The sequence below is a fragment of the Canis aureus genome, chromosome 24 (genome assembly GCF_053574225.1).
Source record: "Canis aureus isolate CA01 chromosome 24, VMU_Caureus_v.1.0, whole genome shotgun sequence".
Lineage (NCBI taxonomy): Eukaryota > Metazoa > Chordata > Mammalia > Carnivora > Canidae > Canis > Canis aureus.
In genome coordinates this window covers 6,901,387-6,920,486 of record NC_135634.1, presented here as the reverse complement: position 1 = coordinate 6,920,486, position 19,100 = coordinate 6,901,387, and the positions used below count along the sequence as shown (strand labels likewise).

The window sequence follows — 19,100 nt, the reverse complement described above, 5'->3', positions numbered from 1 at the left end:
ATTCTGATTTTTTTTCTAAAGGCAGTATGTTGCTTAAACATGAATTCTCAGAATGTAAAATGTAAAGATAAAGACTATCTTGAATATACAATGCATTTGGAAACAGGAAAAAAAATCTGAAATAATACCTGAAAAAGCCATAGAGTCTTTCTACAACAAGAACGCAGAATGAAAGAAATGCCTGGGGCTTTGGCCTGAAGCTATGTCTATATAACAAGACTGATTCAATTATTCTGTGGCTGTTTTCTTTTTTGTTTAAAATAATCCAATAGCTGCAAAATCAATCAGAGAACTTCATGGTTTATGTGATCCAGTTTTCAATATAGAAAAAGAAATAACCAAACTGCATTTGCTGATAAACCATATTCACAACCAAAATTCCTATGATTAAGGTAAGTGGGGAAATATTTGTTGTTGTTCTTGTTTAAACTCTTTCTATCAAATATACCTAGAGTACGTGTGAACCAAGTTAATAAACAAATGATATCCACTTCTGTTTTAAGGCACTGTTCTAGGGAAACTGTCATCTTTGATGGACAGCTCTAAAGCTAACTATTTCCTGGGCCTGGTGCCTCATTTTCCATGAACACTTGTAGCATAATCTATATAGAAGAAGAATTAAATAAGTAAGTTGTATTTCTTCCTTTTAACGGAGAATATCAGTTTCATATAATCTGGGAGGGTGGAGGAGAAGGGTGTTTGTAGGACAGAGAATCAACCATAGATGAAAGGGCTTCTGAAAATAGAGTAGGTATTTCCAGCTAACATATAACCTGGCTGTTCATCTTTCCCCAGTCAAGAATAGGGAAGGGAAGGCTAGGAGAATCTTCCTCCAGCCGACATGAGAAATACAGATATTTTAGCTGAAAGCACCAGCCCAGCTATTATACAATGAAGAAGGCCCACTCTCCCCAGTGTTTCTGCCATGTATTCAATCATGGAGATTATCAATTAAACATAGGAGCAATGCAAATGAAAGGTAGTTATGAGATTTGCATGATACGTGGCAAGACAGGAAGTTCTTATATGGAGGAATTAAGTTTAAGCAATCATAGAAAGAAGTCTTTGTATTAGTATATGAGCTCCAAGCCTTGAAATTGGTCAACACATCAAGGATCATCACGTCATGTAGATTAATGTGGAAGCAAAGAAGTATCAAACAGAACCTGGGACTACCAAGGAACAAGGAATCAGATGAGAGTTGCTAATCAAGTCACTGGGAACATAGAGTTTTATCAATACCCAACTGAGAAGAGGCTATTGCATTTACACTCACAGGGTATTTACAGTTCCTGTGAAAATGTATAAACTTGAGTGTCCATATGCCACCCTCTTTTGCTGCTCAAATTACAGTCTCAGCAACAACTGTAATAAAATGCAACCAGCTCAAAGTCCCCACCAACATAATTATGCCGCTCCTGTCACTCGTGTCCCCAGTTGATTTTAGGAATTCCCAAGCATGCTCACTGTCTTACCTTCTGGTCTCATCATTCAAGCTGCTGAATGCAGGTTTTGTGAGTTAGTCACCTCTCCTCCACTGCTGTTGCTATATTCTATAAAAATGAATTCCAGCAGATATGACTGGCACCTCCACCTTTGAAGACCTTCCAGATTGTGGTCACAGTTATGCATTCTACACAGAAATGGAAGGAACATTTTTTTCCTAAACTCTGTGTAAGACTGTGTTACCTGGGTCTAAATATAGTTTTGTGTGCCAGAAGTTATTCCAGGTTTCTTGTCAAATCATCCCTGTAGCCTTTCAGGAGTCACGTTTCATTTTGTGAGCCAGATGAGGAATGGAATTAGCCTTGCCTTCATCTTCTCATTCAGTATCTCTTTCTGCTCCCTCACCTTTGCCCTGTCTCCCCACCTTCAAATACTTTTTTCAGCCAAAATGAAAAAAAGAAACAAAAACAAAAACAAAGCACCAGCCAAAGCCATCATACGTGGCAAGGGCAATTCATGAGGAGGGATGAGAGAGACCAGTGGCCTGCCACATACAAACCCTACATGGTTGTTTATGCTGTGATGTGCTATAAGAAATTGCCCTGAAAAAGATGATTCCTGCTGGGAATTAGTCTCAGAAAGGCAAAGTACCCATCCACGACAAGGAACACACCCATTGCATGTTTACAGACACTTCTATGGGCTTTTCCCTCAGGAATAAGGGCCTTCAAAGAGGAAGAAGTTGGCATTGCTGCTTCTTTTCAGAGAGATGAGCAGGCTTAACATGAACCCTGATGAATTTACCTGAAGTCACCTGATTCAGAGATATCTGGAAGATACCCAACTGGAAATCTCCAGGAAGCTGACTTCTTTAATTGTTATATTTAAACACATATTAGTTAATAAGACACATATCTGATAAAACCTTGAGATTATGATGTGAAATAAGCAGACCAGGGGAGAGCAAGAGCTCTGGAGACACACAACCCTGGTTGTGAACCCTGGCACCACCATTTAGTAACTATGATCTTGGATAATTTGCTTAACTGGCCTATCCAAGCCTCAGTTTCCTTGTCTATGAAATGGAGATAAAAATAATAGAGTTGTCAGTGAGGGCTAAGTGAAAATATGCTTTTGAGGGGTTTTCCTTAAGTACAGTAAGCGGTTAATAACTGGTTGGCTACTGTTACTCATACCATAGACATAAACAGAGTCAAGTGTGGAGCTGACACACACAAGTGTTAATGTCTCCTTTAGAGAATTTGTTCCCTAAATGTTGCCTTCAAATGAAAGTAGAAGCAGACAATAAATACTGACCTACAAATACAAAGAGGGAAAGATAATGCCACAGGCATACCCAAGGGCTGAGGATTATGATAGGAGGAACCTGTAAGAGCTGGACCTCAACCGTAGCTAGAGTAGTTGATGTGGAAGACACTAGAATTTGAGGAAGGCACTCTTCCAAACAGTCTTTTATGAAATTTGGCTTAATGGGAAAGCAGTAAGAAGGCATCTAGTTACACCTATAAGGCATAAACAGGTTTGATTTTTTTTTGTAATTTATTTACTCATGAGACACAGAGAGAGAGAGAGAGACAGAGAAGCAGAGACACAGGCAGAGGGAGAAGCAGGCTCCATGCAGGGGGCCCAATGTGGGACTAGATCCCCGGTCTCCAGGATCACGCCCCAGGCTGAAGGAGGCGCTAAACCGCTGAGCCAGCAGGTTTGATTTTACGTCAAGAAATATAATAGAGGGCAGCCCCGGTGGCTCAGCAGTTTAGCGCCGCCTTCAGCCAGGGGCGTGATCCTGGAGACCGGGGATCTAGTCCCACATTGGGCCCCCTGCATGGAGCCTGCTTCTCCCTCTGCCTGTGTCTCTGCCTCTCTCTCTCTCTCTCTGTCTCTAATAAATAAAAAAAATCTTAAAAAAAAAAAAGAAATATAATAGAGTGATACAAAACACAAGGGGAGATACTAGTGGTGGGTAGTTCTGTGCTGATGTGCCTGAAGGGAGAAAACAATTCATTGATGATAAAGGACTCTTTGATATATAACTTCTTGGCTCAGCTGGACACACTTCATGTCCAAAGATGATTAGGAGGGAATGAACAGGAATGTGGAACAAACACAGAGACAGTTCCACAGTTTCACTGAGTATCCTGAGGGAGCTCCCTGATGAAGCACTACCTGCCTTCCTAGGGGCAATCCAGCATTGGATGAGCACTCTGGCAGCCCAAGGACGCCAAAGTCAGTTTGGTTGCTCATAAGGTCCACTGAACTTTATAAACCAACACTCTAGTATCTCTAGAAATTTTGATTCCTTGTGTAAGTAGAAAGTGGATGGTGAGGGACACAAGAAGTTGATACCCAGAGCCTTTTCCAAAACAGAGGGCAAATGGAATGAAATTGAATGGAAATCAAGTGTCAGATTTAGAGTTTTCATTTTCTTTGGGTAAATACCCAGTATGGAATTACTGTATCATATGGCACTTCTCTTTTTAGTGTTTGTGAGTATAATGTATAATAGACTTGTCAAATCACTATGTTGTACATCTGAAACTAATGTAACATTGTGTGTCAACTATACTCAAATTTTTTATAATAAGTGTCACTGTCTCCATTTTGTAAATTATAAGCAATGAATGGGTTACCAATAATGAAAAATAATAATACAGACAGAAATAATGGGGTCATATTTCGAAAATAAGTAATGAGAATATTTCTTTTGCCTTTCTGAGTTCATATTCTTCACCTAGGTTGGCCCAAGACAACCATCTGGATGGGAAATTAAAATTTGTTCCAGAAATAATGAACAGGGAAAGACTAAGATTATACTTGCCTCCTGACACTCAAGATACGAACTTTCAGCAACAGAGTGCCTTACTGATACTCTAAATCCCTTTGTTCTTTATACTGGAGGACTGTACTCATTTTCTTCTTCAGTAGTATAAAGAAAATAATCCTTTTAGCTAAGTCCTGATCAGGTAGCAAGTCAACAAGGCTTACAATTCTATGGCAGACTAAAGACATTACACAGGAAATGAGAGATAGGAGCCCAGAGGATAAAAGTGATCAGAGAAGAAGAAAATGAGAAAGGGAAGGCCCTTACATGGTTTGACTATTACATTGTGTGATACACATTGTCTATCCTTTCATGGCGGCTTCAGCCTGGATTGGGTGTGTATTTCAGATATCACATGACTGACTGGATGTTCAGGCTGAGGGCAGATGGTAGCTACTGGGACTGCAGAAGCATGTTTCTTATAGCTGTCCTCTACCAGCCTTGTTTGCAGCCACATCAAAATCATCTTGGTTGTTTGGTAGAGTTAGGCAGAGGCAAGCCTAAGGTTTAGCTTTCCTGGACCACCCTGGCTTCCAAGTGACATGGACAGGACCTAGGTATACCTGAGAATCTGGACATGACAGAGAGCAACACCCTCCTCAGGACCAAGCAGCTTTGTAGCAAGGACCATGGAGGATGTGGCCCAGACAGGAGCCAAGCTGGAGCTCTCCTCAGAACTCACAAGGCTTCATAGCACCCATGGGAGAGGGTTTGGGGGCTTGGTCATGTATAGAATACAACAGACACCAACCAGGAAGAGAGAAGAAACAGCTGGTAGAATGCAACCACAAAGGTACACAGGACAAGAAACATCACTCCAAAAGTCAGGGAGCCAAGGGACATCACATCCAAGGACTCTGATTTTGCCTCCATCATGAGATTTTGTAAGTCCCATTCCCACCATTCCCACCACATACCCAGGTGACTTCTTGAAATGAAGCTAGGTGCTAAGCAGATGACTGATGAAAAGTTAATGAGAAATAATTTGTATGTTTCTTTTCCCCCTAAAAGATTGAGTTCAAAGTTCATTCTAAGTTTGTAAATCAGATTATGTTTGAACCAAAGTACTAGTATCAGTTGTCAATTGTTTCAGTTTGTTTGTTCCCAGGTGATCAATGGCAGGAAAGCCAGACTGGCTTTTTTTTTTATTTTTCTACAGAAAAAATAAAAGAGCTATATGTTCTCTGTACATCTAGCTGAAATGTGAGTGAGATTTGCAGTCCTATTCTGTAGCCAGATGGATTGTAAGAGAACTGGGACAGGATGGACAAACACTCAGAAAGACTGGGCATTTTTTTGCCTCACCAAGATGAACCCCTGAATGGAGTGATTCATGACAATGATGACAAATGACAATGTTGAATCTGTTCCAATGTGCATTTTTTGAAAGAATACATGAAAATGGAATGAATGTCACTAATTAGCTCACTCTAAAGAGGCAAAGCCAATAGCACTAATAAATTGCTCATGCTGAAGTCCTAGTTGGTGACTAAGCAGTAAATATATTTACTTCCTGAATCATGGGCTCAAATCAGGAAGTGACATTTATTAGGGTTTCTCAGTATTTAGTCATAACTAGGCTCCTGCATCAGCTCTCTTATAGCTGCGTAACTAAGATTGGCAGGTTAAAATAAAAAGCAATTTTTATCTTACAGTTTCTGAGGGTCAGGAATCCCAGAATAGCTTAGTTGAGTAGCTGAGAGGTCTAGCTCAGAGTCTCCATGACATGGCAATTTAAGCATTTGGGCGTGGTCTCCAGTCATCTAAAGGCTGGGGCTGGAGGATCTACCTTCAAGATGGTGCACTCCATGGCTTCCATCAGAAGGCCTTAGTTCCTTATCATGGAAGTCTCTCCATAGGACAGACCGCCAGAGGGTCTTCCTGACATGACAGTTGGCTTCCCCAGAGTGAGTGATCTGAGAGAGAGAGAAAGAAAGAGAGAGAGAGACAGAGAAAGAGAGACAGAGACAGAGAGAGAGAAGCAGAAGCCAACGGTGTATTTTATGGCTTGACCTCAGAATTGATCTACCATCAATTCTGCAATGTTCTATTAGTCCCACAGACCAACAGTAACACAATTAGGGAGTTGATCACACAGGATGTGAGTACTAGAGGCTGGGATCATTGGGACCACCTTGGAGGCTGCATACCGTGACTCCCTTAAAAGGAAAAATAAATTCAACAGACATCCAGTGTTGTATAAATTATTTGTGTTACTTGAACTTGCAAAAACATGAAACTAAGTAGAGGCCACTTTGATGTAAATAAGTTGTACAAACACAAGCTATAACTTTTTAAAGTTTTCTCTCTTTTTTAGTTCAGAATAATTAGGCCTCATAAAGTCCCAAACTTTGTCAATCCTGGGATACAAATTTTTAATAAGTTGTCCCTTGATAACTCTACAATGATCTTATTTATTCGCTTGAAGATAAGTTTCACATTGCAGTGTCATTGAAACCTGCATTAAGTGGATATCTAATCCACTTACTGCTAGAATCGACAGAAAATTCTGCATGGCTTTTTTTTACTGCTATGCTTTTTGCTGATGAATGGCTGCAAGTTTGCCTGCGCAAAAATGCAATCTGCATAATACATCTGCTCTCAACATAAATATGGTACTGGCTGCTACAGCACAAATTCTTTGAATTTTCAAGTGCCTATATTCTATAGGTCCCAAAATGATTCATTTTTTCTACCCCCTTGCTGATTTGAACCACTGTATAATCTTCCTTTTCAGGATGCTATGATATCATTTGCCTTCACTCAGCAAATGAGAGAGATCATAAATGAAAGTGCAAAGTAGTCACTGAAATCATGGGCCAATAATCAGTTTCCCGGGCAAACCTCAAGATGGTACACGACATGCTTATGGCAATTATTTATAATCACAGAAATAAAAAAGTGACCACAACTTGTGACAACTCTTGACACATAGCTGCATCTTACAGTCTCAGTTTTTGCTGAGATGGCCAGTCAAATGAAAAAGTACCAGTGTTCATGTATGGACACAAGAGGTATGTTACCCTGAGAGAGAGGCACAAAAGGTTCTCACTGGAGAGCATTGCTGTGTCTCCACCTCCAGTACACGTCTCCATTATTCCTGCAGGTGGGAGGACCTTGCCTAGACCCAGAGGCCTTCTGTTCTCATGTTTGAGGTGAGAACATTCTCATTCATGAGGCATGAGGCATTTTCATGTTTGTCCTGCTGTCTAGACTGAGGCTCCCGGTTCCAGCCAGATGGCAAGTCAGCATATCAAAGACATAACTGAAGGGGCACAACAACAGTAGATATTAGGAATCTGCTGCCACCATAAAGTTGGCTGGCATTGGAAAACAGTATCCATATGTTTGAGGAGATTTTTGAACCACTTGGCATTTCATTTCTTTCCACCACCCAGAAAATATACCCTCTGGGCCTGAGGGCATCTTAACAAAGGATTCCCTGGCTTTGACACTCAGTGTGGCTTTTAAGGATGATGCAGAGCCTCTGACCCAGACATCTGGACTGTCAGCCCCAGTCTGTTCTGTTCTCACAGCCTATCAGAACTCTTTGCCCACCTGGGCAGATAGACGAATCATCACAAAACGGCTTCCTCTGGGTGCAGAAGGCTCCTTGGCTCTGACCTCACATAAACCCAGGAGAAGGAGTCCTGGCATTCACTCCTCCAGCTCTCTCTGCTGAGTTTATTGCAATTGACACTAATGCCAGACCGGAGAGACACGGAGCATGGGGCCCTCCTGCTCGTCCCCTCTCCTATCTGCTGTTAGGAGGCGAATGGCCACTTATTCATTGAAAGGGACAAATAAATAAAATCTCTCACACACACTGCTGAATGTACATCCACTTTTGGCATCTGTCAAAATGCTGCAGTAGATGGAGAGAGCCCCTCCCTGCTCTGCTCTCTGGCTAATCAGGATGTGGCCTGGGGGTACTTTTCAAAATGATGAGTGGTGTGGAGCAGCGTCTGCAACCTGTGGGTGTTGACTTAGCTCCGGTGCCTCTGCTTTTTAAAAACATACTTTCAAAACCCTAAAGACATTTAGGGCATAAATGACTGGAGACAAAGAGAAACTGCTTTGTTAAGAAATCCCTTGGGATAATTTTCTGACATACTCAGGGTTCAGTTTGGGTGCAGAAGTTCCCAGAAATCTATCTGACTGAGGGTCATGTTCATTCTGTGCTGTGGAAATGCTGCAGGGAATCTGCACTAAAGCATAGCAAGGAGATTGAGGAAAGCCTCCCAGCAGCTGAGCCACACTGAGGGCGCCCACAGCAAAAGCCGATCTGCCAGCAATAACCTTGGGTCCCCTGGGCAAAAATCCCATGCAGCTCAGTGACAGACTCCCCTCTCATTGCTAATGCAAATACATCCTATGGGTATCACTGGAAGGGATCATTAAAAGTGAGCCGTAGCACTCACTTCAGCGGCTTGCCGCCCGGGCTGGGAGGAGCTGGTGGTGTCTAGAATCTCATTAGACTTGCAGCCAGGAAGTAGTTTAGAGGATTACATCATAAGGTTGTCAAGGTAACTGGCCAGGCTGCCTCTCTGGCATCCTGTGGTCCATGATGACATGTTCTCTAGACCAAGTGAGGAGTAGAGGAGTGGCCTGCAGCCTGAAGCACGACAGCTAGCAGCCCACGCTCAGAAAGGTGACCTTTATACTAGGATGTTGCTTTTAGGCTGGATCACAAGACAGGGCTCAGCAGTCTTGCAGCTCTTCCTATCCACTGTGTGACAGGAAGGACTCTCCTTGGTGTTCCCTACTGCCCAGAGCTCCAGAAGAGTGCTTCCTGACCATCATCAGCCTAACATCTGAAGGAGGCTACAAAGCTCAGTAAGGACACCATGAAGGGCATTCTCAGGGAGCTCAGGCCCCGGCTTCCTGTTGCCTCTAGAACAGGACCCTGCATTAGTTCTACTGGTTGCCTAGGCCTTAGAGCAAAATGCCACACCTGAGTGTCCTTAAACAACAAAAATGTATTCTCTCCTAGATCTGGAGGCTTGAAGTTTGAGATTAAGTTTATTGGCAGTGCCATGCTTCCTCTGGAGCCTCCAGGGCAGGATCCTCCCTTGCTGCTTGCAGCTTCCCAGGGCGCTAGCAGCAGCCTCCACCCTCACTGGGCTGCCTTCCCACTGCGTATCTGTGTCTACACGATGTTCTCTCCTCCTTGTGTCTGTCTCATTTCCCTTTTATAAGGACACCAGTCATATTGAATTGATCTCGGATAGATGGCATATTCAAAGACCCTATTTCTAAATAAGGTCACATTCAAAAGTACTAGGGGTGAAGTCTTCAACATGTCTTTTTGAAGAATACAATTCAATCCATGACAGGCCCACTCTACTTTGCACAAAGACAGGTGCACACAGCACATTCCCAGGCCTGTGGTAGGCCAGGCCCACATCTGGCTGCCTAAAAAAACTCACTAAACTCCAGGTAGAAAGTCAAGCTGTTAAAATGGAACCATTGAGGGGCACCTGGGTGGCTCAGTGGGTTAAGTGTCTGCCTTCAGCTCAGGTCATCTTCCCAAGGTCCTGGGATCCAACCCCTCCATCCTCCCTACTTAGCAGGGAGCCTGTTTCTCCCTTTCTGTCTGCCACTCGGCCTATCTGCGCGCTCTCTCTCTCTGTTGAATAAATAAATAAATAATTAAAAAAAAAAAACTAGAACCATTGAAGAAATGAAGAACACTGTGGCCTTGAAAATCAAGGTCATTTCATGATTCTGAACTTGCTAACAGCTTCCATACATAGTTGCTCCTATCTCCCTTCCTGTGGCTTGAAGGGAAAGTGTTTAGGACAAGGAGCTCTCAAAATCAGCTGGAAAAGCTTCCCTTCTTGTAATCACCAGAAAAGCATACAGGATGTTATCTTGGCTTTCTGTTCAGTAAGTAATACTTTCCAAGACCTCTAGACTGGGCAAAGTTTCCTCAACCCTATGAATCACTCATCCTTAGCAATCCAGAGAAAGCATTTCTGGGGACACATGGCTGTCTCTTCTCTCTTGATAGAGGCCATTCTTTTAAGATCAGCAAAGTGCTTTTGCATTGTCTTAATGTCAGAAGCCTGCCAGAACTCTTCAGAAAGGTGGGTTTCTCCTGAACGGAAGCAACAGGGTAGAGAATTCCATTCCCAGAAGCATAAAAGACCTGGAGACTATGTCACTCAGCTCATGTGCTTTTTCCAAGGCATACAGGGAGGGAGGCTCCCAAGATTTTCAGCAGAAGCTAATATTGTGTTGTTTGAAACAGCATCCTTAACAATTGGATTAAGGCCACAGATGGAAAGAGCAATTTTCTTTCCACAAATTAAGGATGTGGTTAACTTCAGGTAGGCAAAGGATAATGGGCAAATGTAGCAGAGTTAGAACATCCTTCTCACAGCCAAGGGAAGGACAAAGATATGCAGAGAGATTTAGTGTTCATCCCAAAGTTCTTTCCCATATTTTGGGATTATTTTCCCCACATCCTAAAGTCAGCTTGTTCCTAGAAAAATTGCGATTATCATTTCATCACTTGCTGGGCACTTTACATATGTTATCTCACAGACCCTTAAGGAGGTAGTATAGCATAATGGCAAATAACTCAGGCCCCAGAGTCCAATGGTTAGACTCAAGTTCATACCCCCGCCTTTCACTTCCCCCTCGATGACCATAGGCAAGTCAGTGAGTCTCTTTGTGCTAAGAAATGGGAGGTCCAAATTCTGACATCAGAGAGTGGTTGTAAAGATTAAAAGAGAGAACCTATAGAAGCATTCAATAAAGGTTGGTTTCTATTATGGTTAGTATAATTATTCCCACTTTATATATTATATCTCATTTACAAAAGAAACTTGGGATTCAGAAGAGCTAAATAACACATTCTGGTCACATAACTAATTGGGGAGGAATAGGTTTCAGTCTAAGCTTTGGCCAACTGAAGCCTCCCCCCCCCCCCCCCCCCCCCGCCCATAGCACTGACTGTTATGCACAATTGCCTAACAATTTGGAGCAAACTTGTTTTGGGGGTGCCTGACTACTTTCATTCTCAGTTCAGACTTCTGCCTTTCAGTTTCCTTCTGGGAATGTAGTACCCTCCTAGGTTTCCCTTCTGCCCAGAGCCTCAGAGCTCACCTTTAAAACTCATCTTCTCCAGAGAGCAAAACATAGTTCAGACCAAATCCCTTCCCTCAGCTCCACCCCTGGCTGTCTAATGCAATGGTGGCCACCCATCCGCTCAAATATCAACTGCTGATGGTAGCTTAATTCCTTGTCTTTCATTTATTCAACAATAACATAAAAGATAAGCTTTTAAGCCCTGTGGCCCAGGCACTGTGTTGGCACTGCTGATACAACTCAAGCTTATGGCCCCAGTCCTCACAAAGTCTCTGATCTGGAAACAAAGGAAGATATGTAGATAATTAACTCTTACACTCCAGGGAAAGTGGTCATGAAGTGGGCTACTGTTGATTAGCCATGACATGTAGGAGTGCCAAGGTTGAGCTGCTTTAGCTGGTTCTGAAAGATTGAATCTGATTTCGCCAAAAGGACATCCTGGCAAAGAAGAAAGAACCGACAATGATGGAATTAGTATAAACCTAAGTAACCATAAGGCGTTGGGCAAGGGCGGCTGGAGTTTGCTGAGCCTGAGAGAAAATGATAGGATGTGGCTGGAAATAGAGGTAGAGCCCAGATGGGGTGGTTTTGAATGCCTACTAACCTAGTGCTTTGGTTTTTCTCCTGCATGCTACAGATTCTCAAACTTTACCCTCTATAAAAATCACCAGAGTGCTTGATAAATGCAGATTTCTGCCCACCCTACAAAACGTTTTGATTCAGTACATTTGGGATGGGACCTGCACATTTACATTTCTAGCATTCGCAGGTAACACTGAGTCTGCCACTTCTAAGACCATGCTTTGAAAGTTATTGCAGCAGACAGTAGGCTAATGGAGAACTATCTGGAAATACTTGCATTTTAAGTGGAGGCACCTTGGTTTTTCCTAGGGAAAGCTATTCAGGAACCAGTGGGCATGCCTAGCTCCTCCTTCCTGTCTACAGTCAGTATTCTCTTCCTCTGCCTAGGGCTGGGATGCAATAGACATTAGGCTCTGCTCTGGATTGGGGTGCCAGCACAGCACCCCACGTTGCCCAGCAGCAATGCATTGAGAAAGCCAGAGTCATTTCTGGTGTTTTTTTTCCCTGAGAAATTATGCTCCAGCCCATGCCCAATGCCACTTGCTGGCTGAGGGTCACTGGCTCCCCCTGCTGTCCCACTCCTACCCCAAAGTGGTTACTAAAGGTGTCTGCAGGTTTTCTGTTGTGGCTGCTGCATGTGAATCAGAATGCCTCAGTTCAGCCTTTCTTTATATAGCTACCGGGATCAAAATCAACTATGCTGCCTCTTTCCAACGGAAAATAACACACGTCCCACTTAGGGTGTAAAAATTCCCTTGCAAATGCAAACAAAATGTCATCTTGAAAAAGATATGTCATTGAGGAATTGGAAATCAAACTTTAATGACCTCTGCATACCTTTCTGAGCTCATGTCTTTCCCTCCTCTCATTCTTCCCAAACTAGCCCCCATGCTATTCATCTAACATACCGGGCAAGCCTTGGGGCTCTGTACTGGCTATTCCTTCTGGAATGTTCTTCCCCCTATAGCCATATGGCTCACTCTCTTGAGTCTTTCAAATCTTTCCTCATTGAAATTTTTTTCTGGCAACCTGATTAAACATCAAACCCCCTCCCCAACACACACAAACATACACTGACAGAGATGCATATTGTCCCCCTAGTTCTACTTCATTTTTCTCCATAGCATATATCATTGCCTCCCATACTATATATCTTACTTATCTATTTGTTCATAGTCTGCGTCTTACCCATTAAAATATAAGCTTCTGAATATAGGTCTTCTAGTCTAGTTTGTTCACAATGGGGTACCTCCTACCTAGAACGATACTTGGAACACACAGTAATAGAAACACAATATTTTTTGCATGACGCATACTGGTTTTCCTGTACCCTGGCTTTAACACCAGGGCTTTGTCAGTAACTGTCTTGCTCAGAATGGTCAATCAAGCTATCTATCCTATGTCTCTTATTTATGAAATGAGAATAGCACCTGCCTTACCCAGATTTCCAAGTTTTGGAAGATAAGCTAATATCTAAATTATGAAAAGGCTGTGACACATGAACTGTAATACAAATGCAAGTTATTTTTAATCATTTTCCAATTTCCCCCAAAGAATATAACAAATATATTCAAAGAGGCCATTACTATGACTAGTGTTTTTTTTTTTTCAGGCATATTTGAATAGGCACTTTCTTTGTTTTACTGTGTTCATAAATAACTCTTTGTATGTGCTAGAAAAATAGAAATGTGAAAGCTTCTAACAGTGAAAGAATAAATAGAAATAAATCAAGTGTAAGATTATTCAATTGAGTATGTTTGGTTAATGTATAAACAATAATGAGTGGCATTAAGTTACAAGGCAATTCAGGGGTTGTTCGCTCAATATCATCTGAGTAAAATAATGGAGAAAAGTAAATGTTCATCAGTTTTATTAATATATGTAGCTCAAATGTCCCCAGGCCACCCAAACTACAAGTTTAATTGCAATCACATTGATATGAATTCACAGAGTCTGCTGGCCTACATGATTAGAGGCTTGCCTATATAACTACAGGCCATCTGCAAAGACTTCCCCAATTATTCTGAGAATGTCTGGAGTGTTTCACATTTGCTCATGACTATTTCTTGCAGGGTGTTCTGCTTGCTGCATGCTATTTGCTAATGTCCACCATTTTCAGCCCCTAAAACAGATGCTGTAGGAGCAGTGCTTTAGGACCTGGAGAACCAGATCTCAGGGCTCCAGAGTTTTCATAACCCCCAGAGAGCCTGTGGTCCTACTTGAACTGGAGTCAGATTTCAGATTTGGAGGGTTGGTCCCTCTACCTCTTATACCTAAACTCTGGGGCTGTGCTAGGAAGTGACAACTGAAAAGCCAATAGCCTTTGCCTTTGCTTCATGTCATTCAGTTTGAGGCCTATCTTATAAAATGGCCATTATCAGAAAGCATGCCTTCATAAGAGCTCAGAGAAATCCTTACTATTTTACAAGCCATAAATACTCTTGATCTCAGATTTCTTGAAAGCTTTATTGTACTTTTAGTGACTCTGGTGAATTAACGTCTCTAAGAAGCAGACACACTGTTGAAAACCAGAAAACAGGTAAAACACATTCCCCGGCTTCATCAAAACCAGCCACAATTACATTTGGATTGTGATTAGTGGTGCTACACATGTGGCTGTTTTCCAAAGGGTTCCTGGTCTCCCCATAGCCCACTTTGCACTCCGGGCAAATGTGGCCAAGCTGTGCTTATTTTCTGCTTGCTTTTCTCTGACAAAGAAACATTTGTGCAATTCTCCATTCAAGCAGCAAAGAATGACCCTCAATCTTTTCACTTTTGATGGGAAATAAAAGATCAGGATGCCCTGTCTTCTAGAGAGACACAATGGAAGGAACATCTCAGGTAACAATCTTTGTGACTATTGTTCCCAAGAAGAATGCTTCCCCCACCCAGTTTCTCACCATACAGGCCACAATGCCTCCACTCCATGCCCAAGGACAGAGTCTATGGGCTTTGTGTATACGCTCGTGGGGTAGTCTCCCCTCCAATAAATGCATATTCTCTTCTCGACCAACACATTGGAGGGATCCTCAAATTCAAATACTGAAGAACTTCTTTGAAAATGTAATAACCTTTTATTTCATTTTTCTTGGTTTTCACATATACATACACACACACCCCATAAATTTACCTATAAGCAATGACTTGTACAATACCTATTAACTGAATTCAGTGGTGAAAGACCAAGTGTTATCACTCCAGACTGGAAATAAGCATGAGAGTCAGCCATATGCTACAGTCACATGAGTTGGTAGAGTTAAGAGAGCCATTTTGAATCAATGGGGATTTTCTCTTTCTACCACACATTTAAGGAGAACACATAATGCCACGAGCATTATTTAACTCCCAGCTTAAATTCAAATTCTCCTTGTTGTTTCTTGTGAATAATTTAACAACTTTACATCTTATAAATTTTTAAAAAATGGTAAAACAAGTGAGGAAATGACTGAAAACTGAATTCAAGTCACCTTCTTTGATTTCTGTTTTGTCTGGTATTTTTTTTTTAATGATTTTATTTTTACTTGAGAGAGAGAGAGAGAGAGAGAGAGCAAGAGCGGGGGAGGGGCTTAGGGAAAAGCGGACTCACCACTGAGCAGGGAGTTGGATGTGGGGCTTGATCCAGGAACGCTGAAATCATGACCTGAGCCACCCAGAAGCCCTTATTGTGTCTGGTATTTAAAAGCAAACTGACTGGACTTGAAGGAGATGTTGAATCTGGGATTAAAAATGACAAAATGGAGAAGACCCGAGTGGGGAAATAACACGTGTAAGGAACCTTTCTCATTCACAGCTTTGTCTTTTCCTAGGTACTAGCTAGTAACCTACTTGTTTGTTCAAAGGTCTAGCACCTTGTCTGGAGTCCAAGAATGATTGGAGGAAAACCCTAAGCCATATTCCTGCTCAACTACAGTCTGAAGTTAGAGGTTTTAAGAAAGAACAAGGCACATATAATGGGATCCAACTTTTGCAAGATATCAAAAAGGAAATTTTCGAATCATTTTTGTACAACCTATTTGTTCAAGTTAGCATACTATCCTTTCAGCTTTCCTGCATAAAAGCTTTTTTAACCTTCAGAATAAACAAAAAATAGGTTCATGGATAACTTAGAACTTTTTGTGAAAGTATAATGTTTGTGTGTATTTTTTTATTTAGTTCTTTAAAACTCATGCAAGTTAATGTTTATTTAATTCCTTTTATATCCTGAAAATTTCCTTTTTTTTTGAAAATTTCCTTTTAATATAAAATTATTTAATCGCAAAGTAACAGTTATTCTTTAAATCCTTCCATCTATCTTAATTCTATCAAAAGTAAAAACAAACCCTGTTAATGTTTAATTTTTGATCTTTTTATTTAAATAATTTATTTGTTTATGATAAAAGAACATTCACCAGAAGTAATCACAAAGTCAATATAAGTTGAAAGGCATTCCTAAAATGAGGATGAAACAGTTGAAAATTTGGCAAAAATGAACATAACATCTGTCTCTTTCCCTTTTTTTTTAATATATATTTTTTAATTTTTATTCATTTATGATAGTCACAGAGAGAGAAAGAGAGGCAGAGACACAGGCAGAGAGAGAAGCAGGCTCCATGCACCAGGAGCCCGACGTGGGAATCGATCCTGGGTCTCCAGGATCGCGCCCTAGGCCAAAGGCAGGCGCCAAACCACTGCGCCACCCAGGGATCCCTCTCTTTCCCTTTTTTAAAAAAGATTTTATTTATTCATGAGAGACACAGAGAGGGAAGCAGAGACATAGGCAGAGGGAAAAGTAGGCTCCCTGCAGGGAGCCTGATGTGGGACTCAATCCCAGGACCCCAGGATCACGCCCTGAGCCAAAGGCAGATGCTCAATCACTGAGCCATGTAGGCGTCCCAACATCTAAGTTTCTAAAAAATAATACAAGTTGCCAAGTATTCTTTTTGTATTAGAGTTCTCCAGAGAAACAGAATCAATATGATCTACAGTTGACTCTTGAACAACACAGGTCCACTTATATGTGCATTTTGTATAGTACTAGAAATGTGTTTTCTCTTCTTTCTGATTTTCTTAATAACATTTTCTTTTTTATAGCTTTCTTTGTTGTAAGAACACACTATATAATAATATGACATACAAAATATATGTAAATAAACTACTTATGTTATCAGTAAGGCTTCTGGTCAACAGCAGCCTATGAGTAGTTAAGTTTTGGGGGAGTCAAAAGTTATACACAAATTTTTGACTGTGCAACAGGTTGCCACTCCCAGCCCTCAAGTTGCTCAGGGGTCAACTGTATATATATAGAGAGATTTTAAGGAACTGGCTCACAAGATTGTGAAGGCTAATAAGTCTAAGCTGGTTAAATCAGGCTAGCAAGCTGCAGATTCATTTTAAAGTTGATGTTGCAGCCTTGAGTTTGAAATCTGTAGGGCAAGCCGTCAGGCTGAAAATGCAGGTAGGGTTTCTATGTTGTAGTCTTAATATAAAATTCCTTTTCCTTGAGGCACCTGAGTGACTCAGTTGGTTAAAGTGCCTGACTCTAGAACTCAGCTCAGGTCTTGATATCAGGGTTTTGATCTCAGGTTTGTGAATTTGAGCCCCGCATTGGGCTCTACATTGGGCATGGAGCCTACTTTAAAAAATAATTCCACTTTCTTCCCAAAACCTCAGACTTGCTTGTAAGGCCTTCAACTGATTGGGTGAGTTCCACCCCCATTATGGAAAGTAATCTGCTTTACTTAAAATTTAGAAAACATCTTTATAGCAATATCTATATTGGTATTTGACCAAAGAACTAGACATCATAGCCTAGCTGAGTTGAAATACAAAATTAACTATAACAGTCCTAGAAACAGCTTGTGTGCTAGAAATAAAAGTAAAAGCTGGAATTCCTATAACAATTACTTTCCCACAAAAAGCATTATCCATTATTAGTTATGCAATATAGATTCATAGAAATAGATTTTTGTCTTCAATAATAAGAATGTGTGTGTGTGTGTGTGTGTGTGTAAAAGGGAGTTAGCAAAATGCCTTTAAGCTACAATTTCCATTTAATTATAAATTTTAAAGGAAGTATCTTTTATTCACTTATTCTTCTTATTCTATGGGATTTATGTATAAATAAATTTATATTACTGTTAAAACTAAAAAATAATAATTGTTAAAAACTGTAAAAAAAAGTTTTTAAATTAAATGGCAATCTGATAATGGTTGCTTATTTGGTAATGAACTAACCTCCATACAGATAATTATTACAAATTCTGTTAAAAAAATGATTTCAGGCACAGAGAGCCCCTAAAGCAGACACAGACTATAGGTGGGGAAGAGGTGTCACATGAAGAAAGATACTGCACTGAGTGAGAACCACATAACTTTTCTATCAGGAACACTCCTTTCCCTGTGAAGCATAGATGGTTAGAACTTGAGCAGAAAGTAGCATTCTTATGAAGTGCTTCAATTCTTAATGAATTTCCACTGGAAATTAAGAGAGGAAATCCTGGAAAGATGACAGAGAGATGGGAGGCAGACAACCCAAAATCTGCTTACAAACTACTGGCAGGGGTACTTCAGTGGTGTCAGTCAGTTAGGCATCTGACTCTTGGTTTCAGCTCAGGTCATGATCTCAGGGTCATGAGATTGAGCCCCACATGGAGATCCATGTTCAGCATGGAGTCTGTGTGAGATTCTCTCTCCTTCTCTCTATGCCCCTCATACCTGTGCTCTCTCTAAATAAATAAAACTTAAAAAATAATAATAAAATTTAAAAAGTAAACTACTGGCAAATAGTTGGCTGACCCCTGAACTCTACATGCCCAAAGTAGACTGCAGAAGATTCAGCAGAAAGCAACAGCTGGAAGACTAAAAAAACTGAGTGGATGTTCCCACTACTACCTAGCACAGAAAAGAAAAAATTTAGAGCTTAAATCTTACCAATAACTTTGTAGACCAGAAGGAAAAACCTGAAATATTAAAAGATTGCAAACTACTACAGCCAATATGACTCTGCTGTGGCTTTTTGTTTTGTCTCAGAAGATCAGATCAGTAATAAAGTGGGTAAATGTGGTCTAGACCACTTAAGTGTGGGATTGATGTATTACCATTTGGTGAACTATGAAGAAGAATGATTGTCAGTGGATTCCCAGCCATGATCGATCTG

General features: G+C 41.0%; 1 long non-coding RNA gene across 1 annotated transcript; it reads left to right on the top strand.

Moving 5' to 3' along the window:
- The first annotated feature begins 8,829 nt into the window (after nucleotides 1-8,829).
- Nucleotides 8,830-16,074, top strand: LOC144296429 (uncharacterized). Its single transcript, XR_013363550.1, has 2 exons — nucleotides 8,830-8,939; nucleotides 15,805-16,074. It is a non-coding gene; the product is annotated as an uncharacterized LOC144296429 (long non-coding RNA).
- Nucleotides 16,075-19,100: the final 3,026 nt, after the last annotated feature.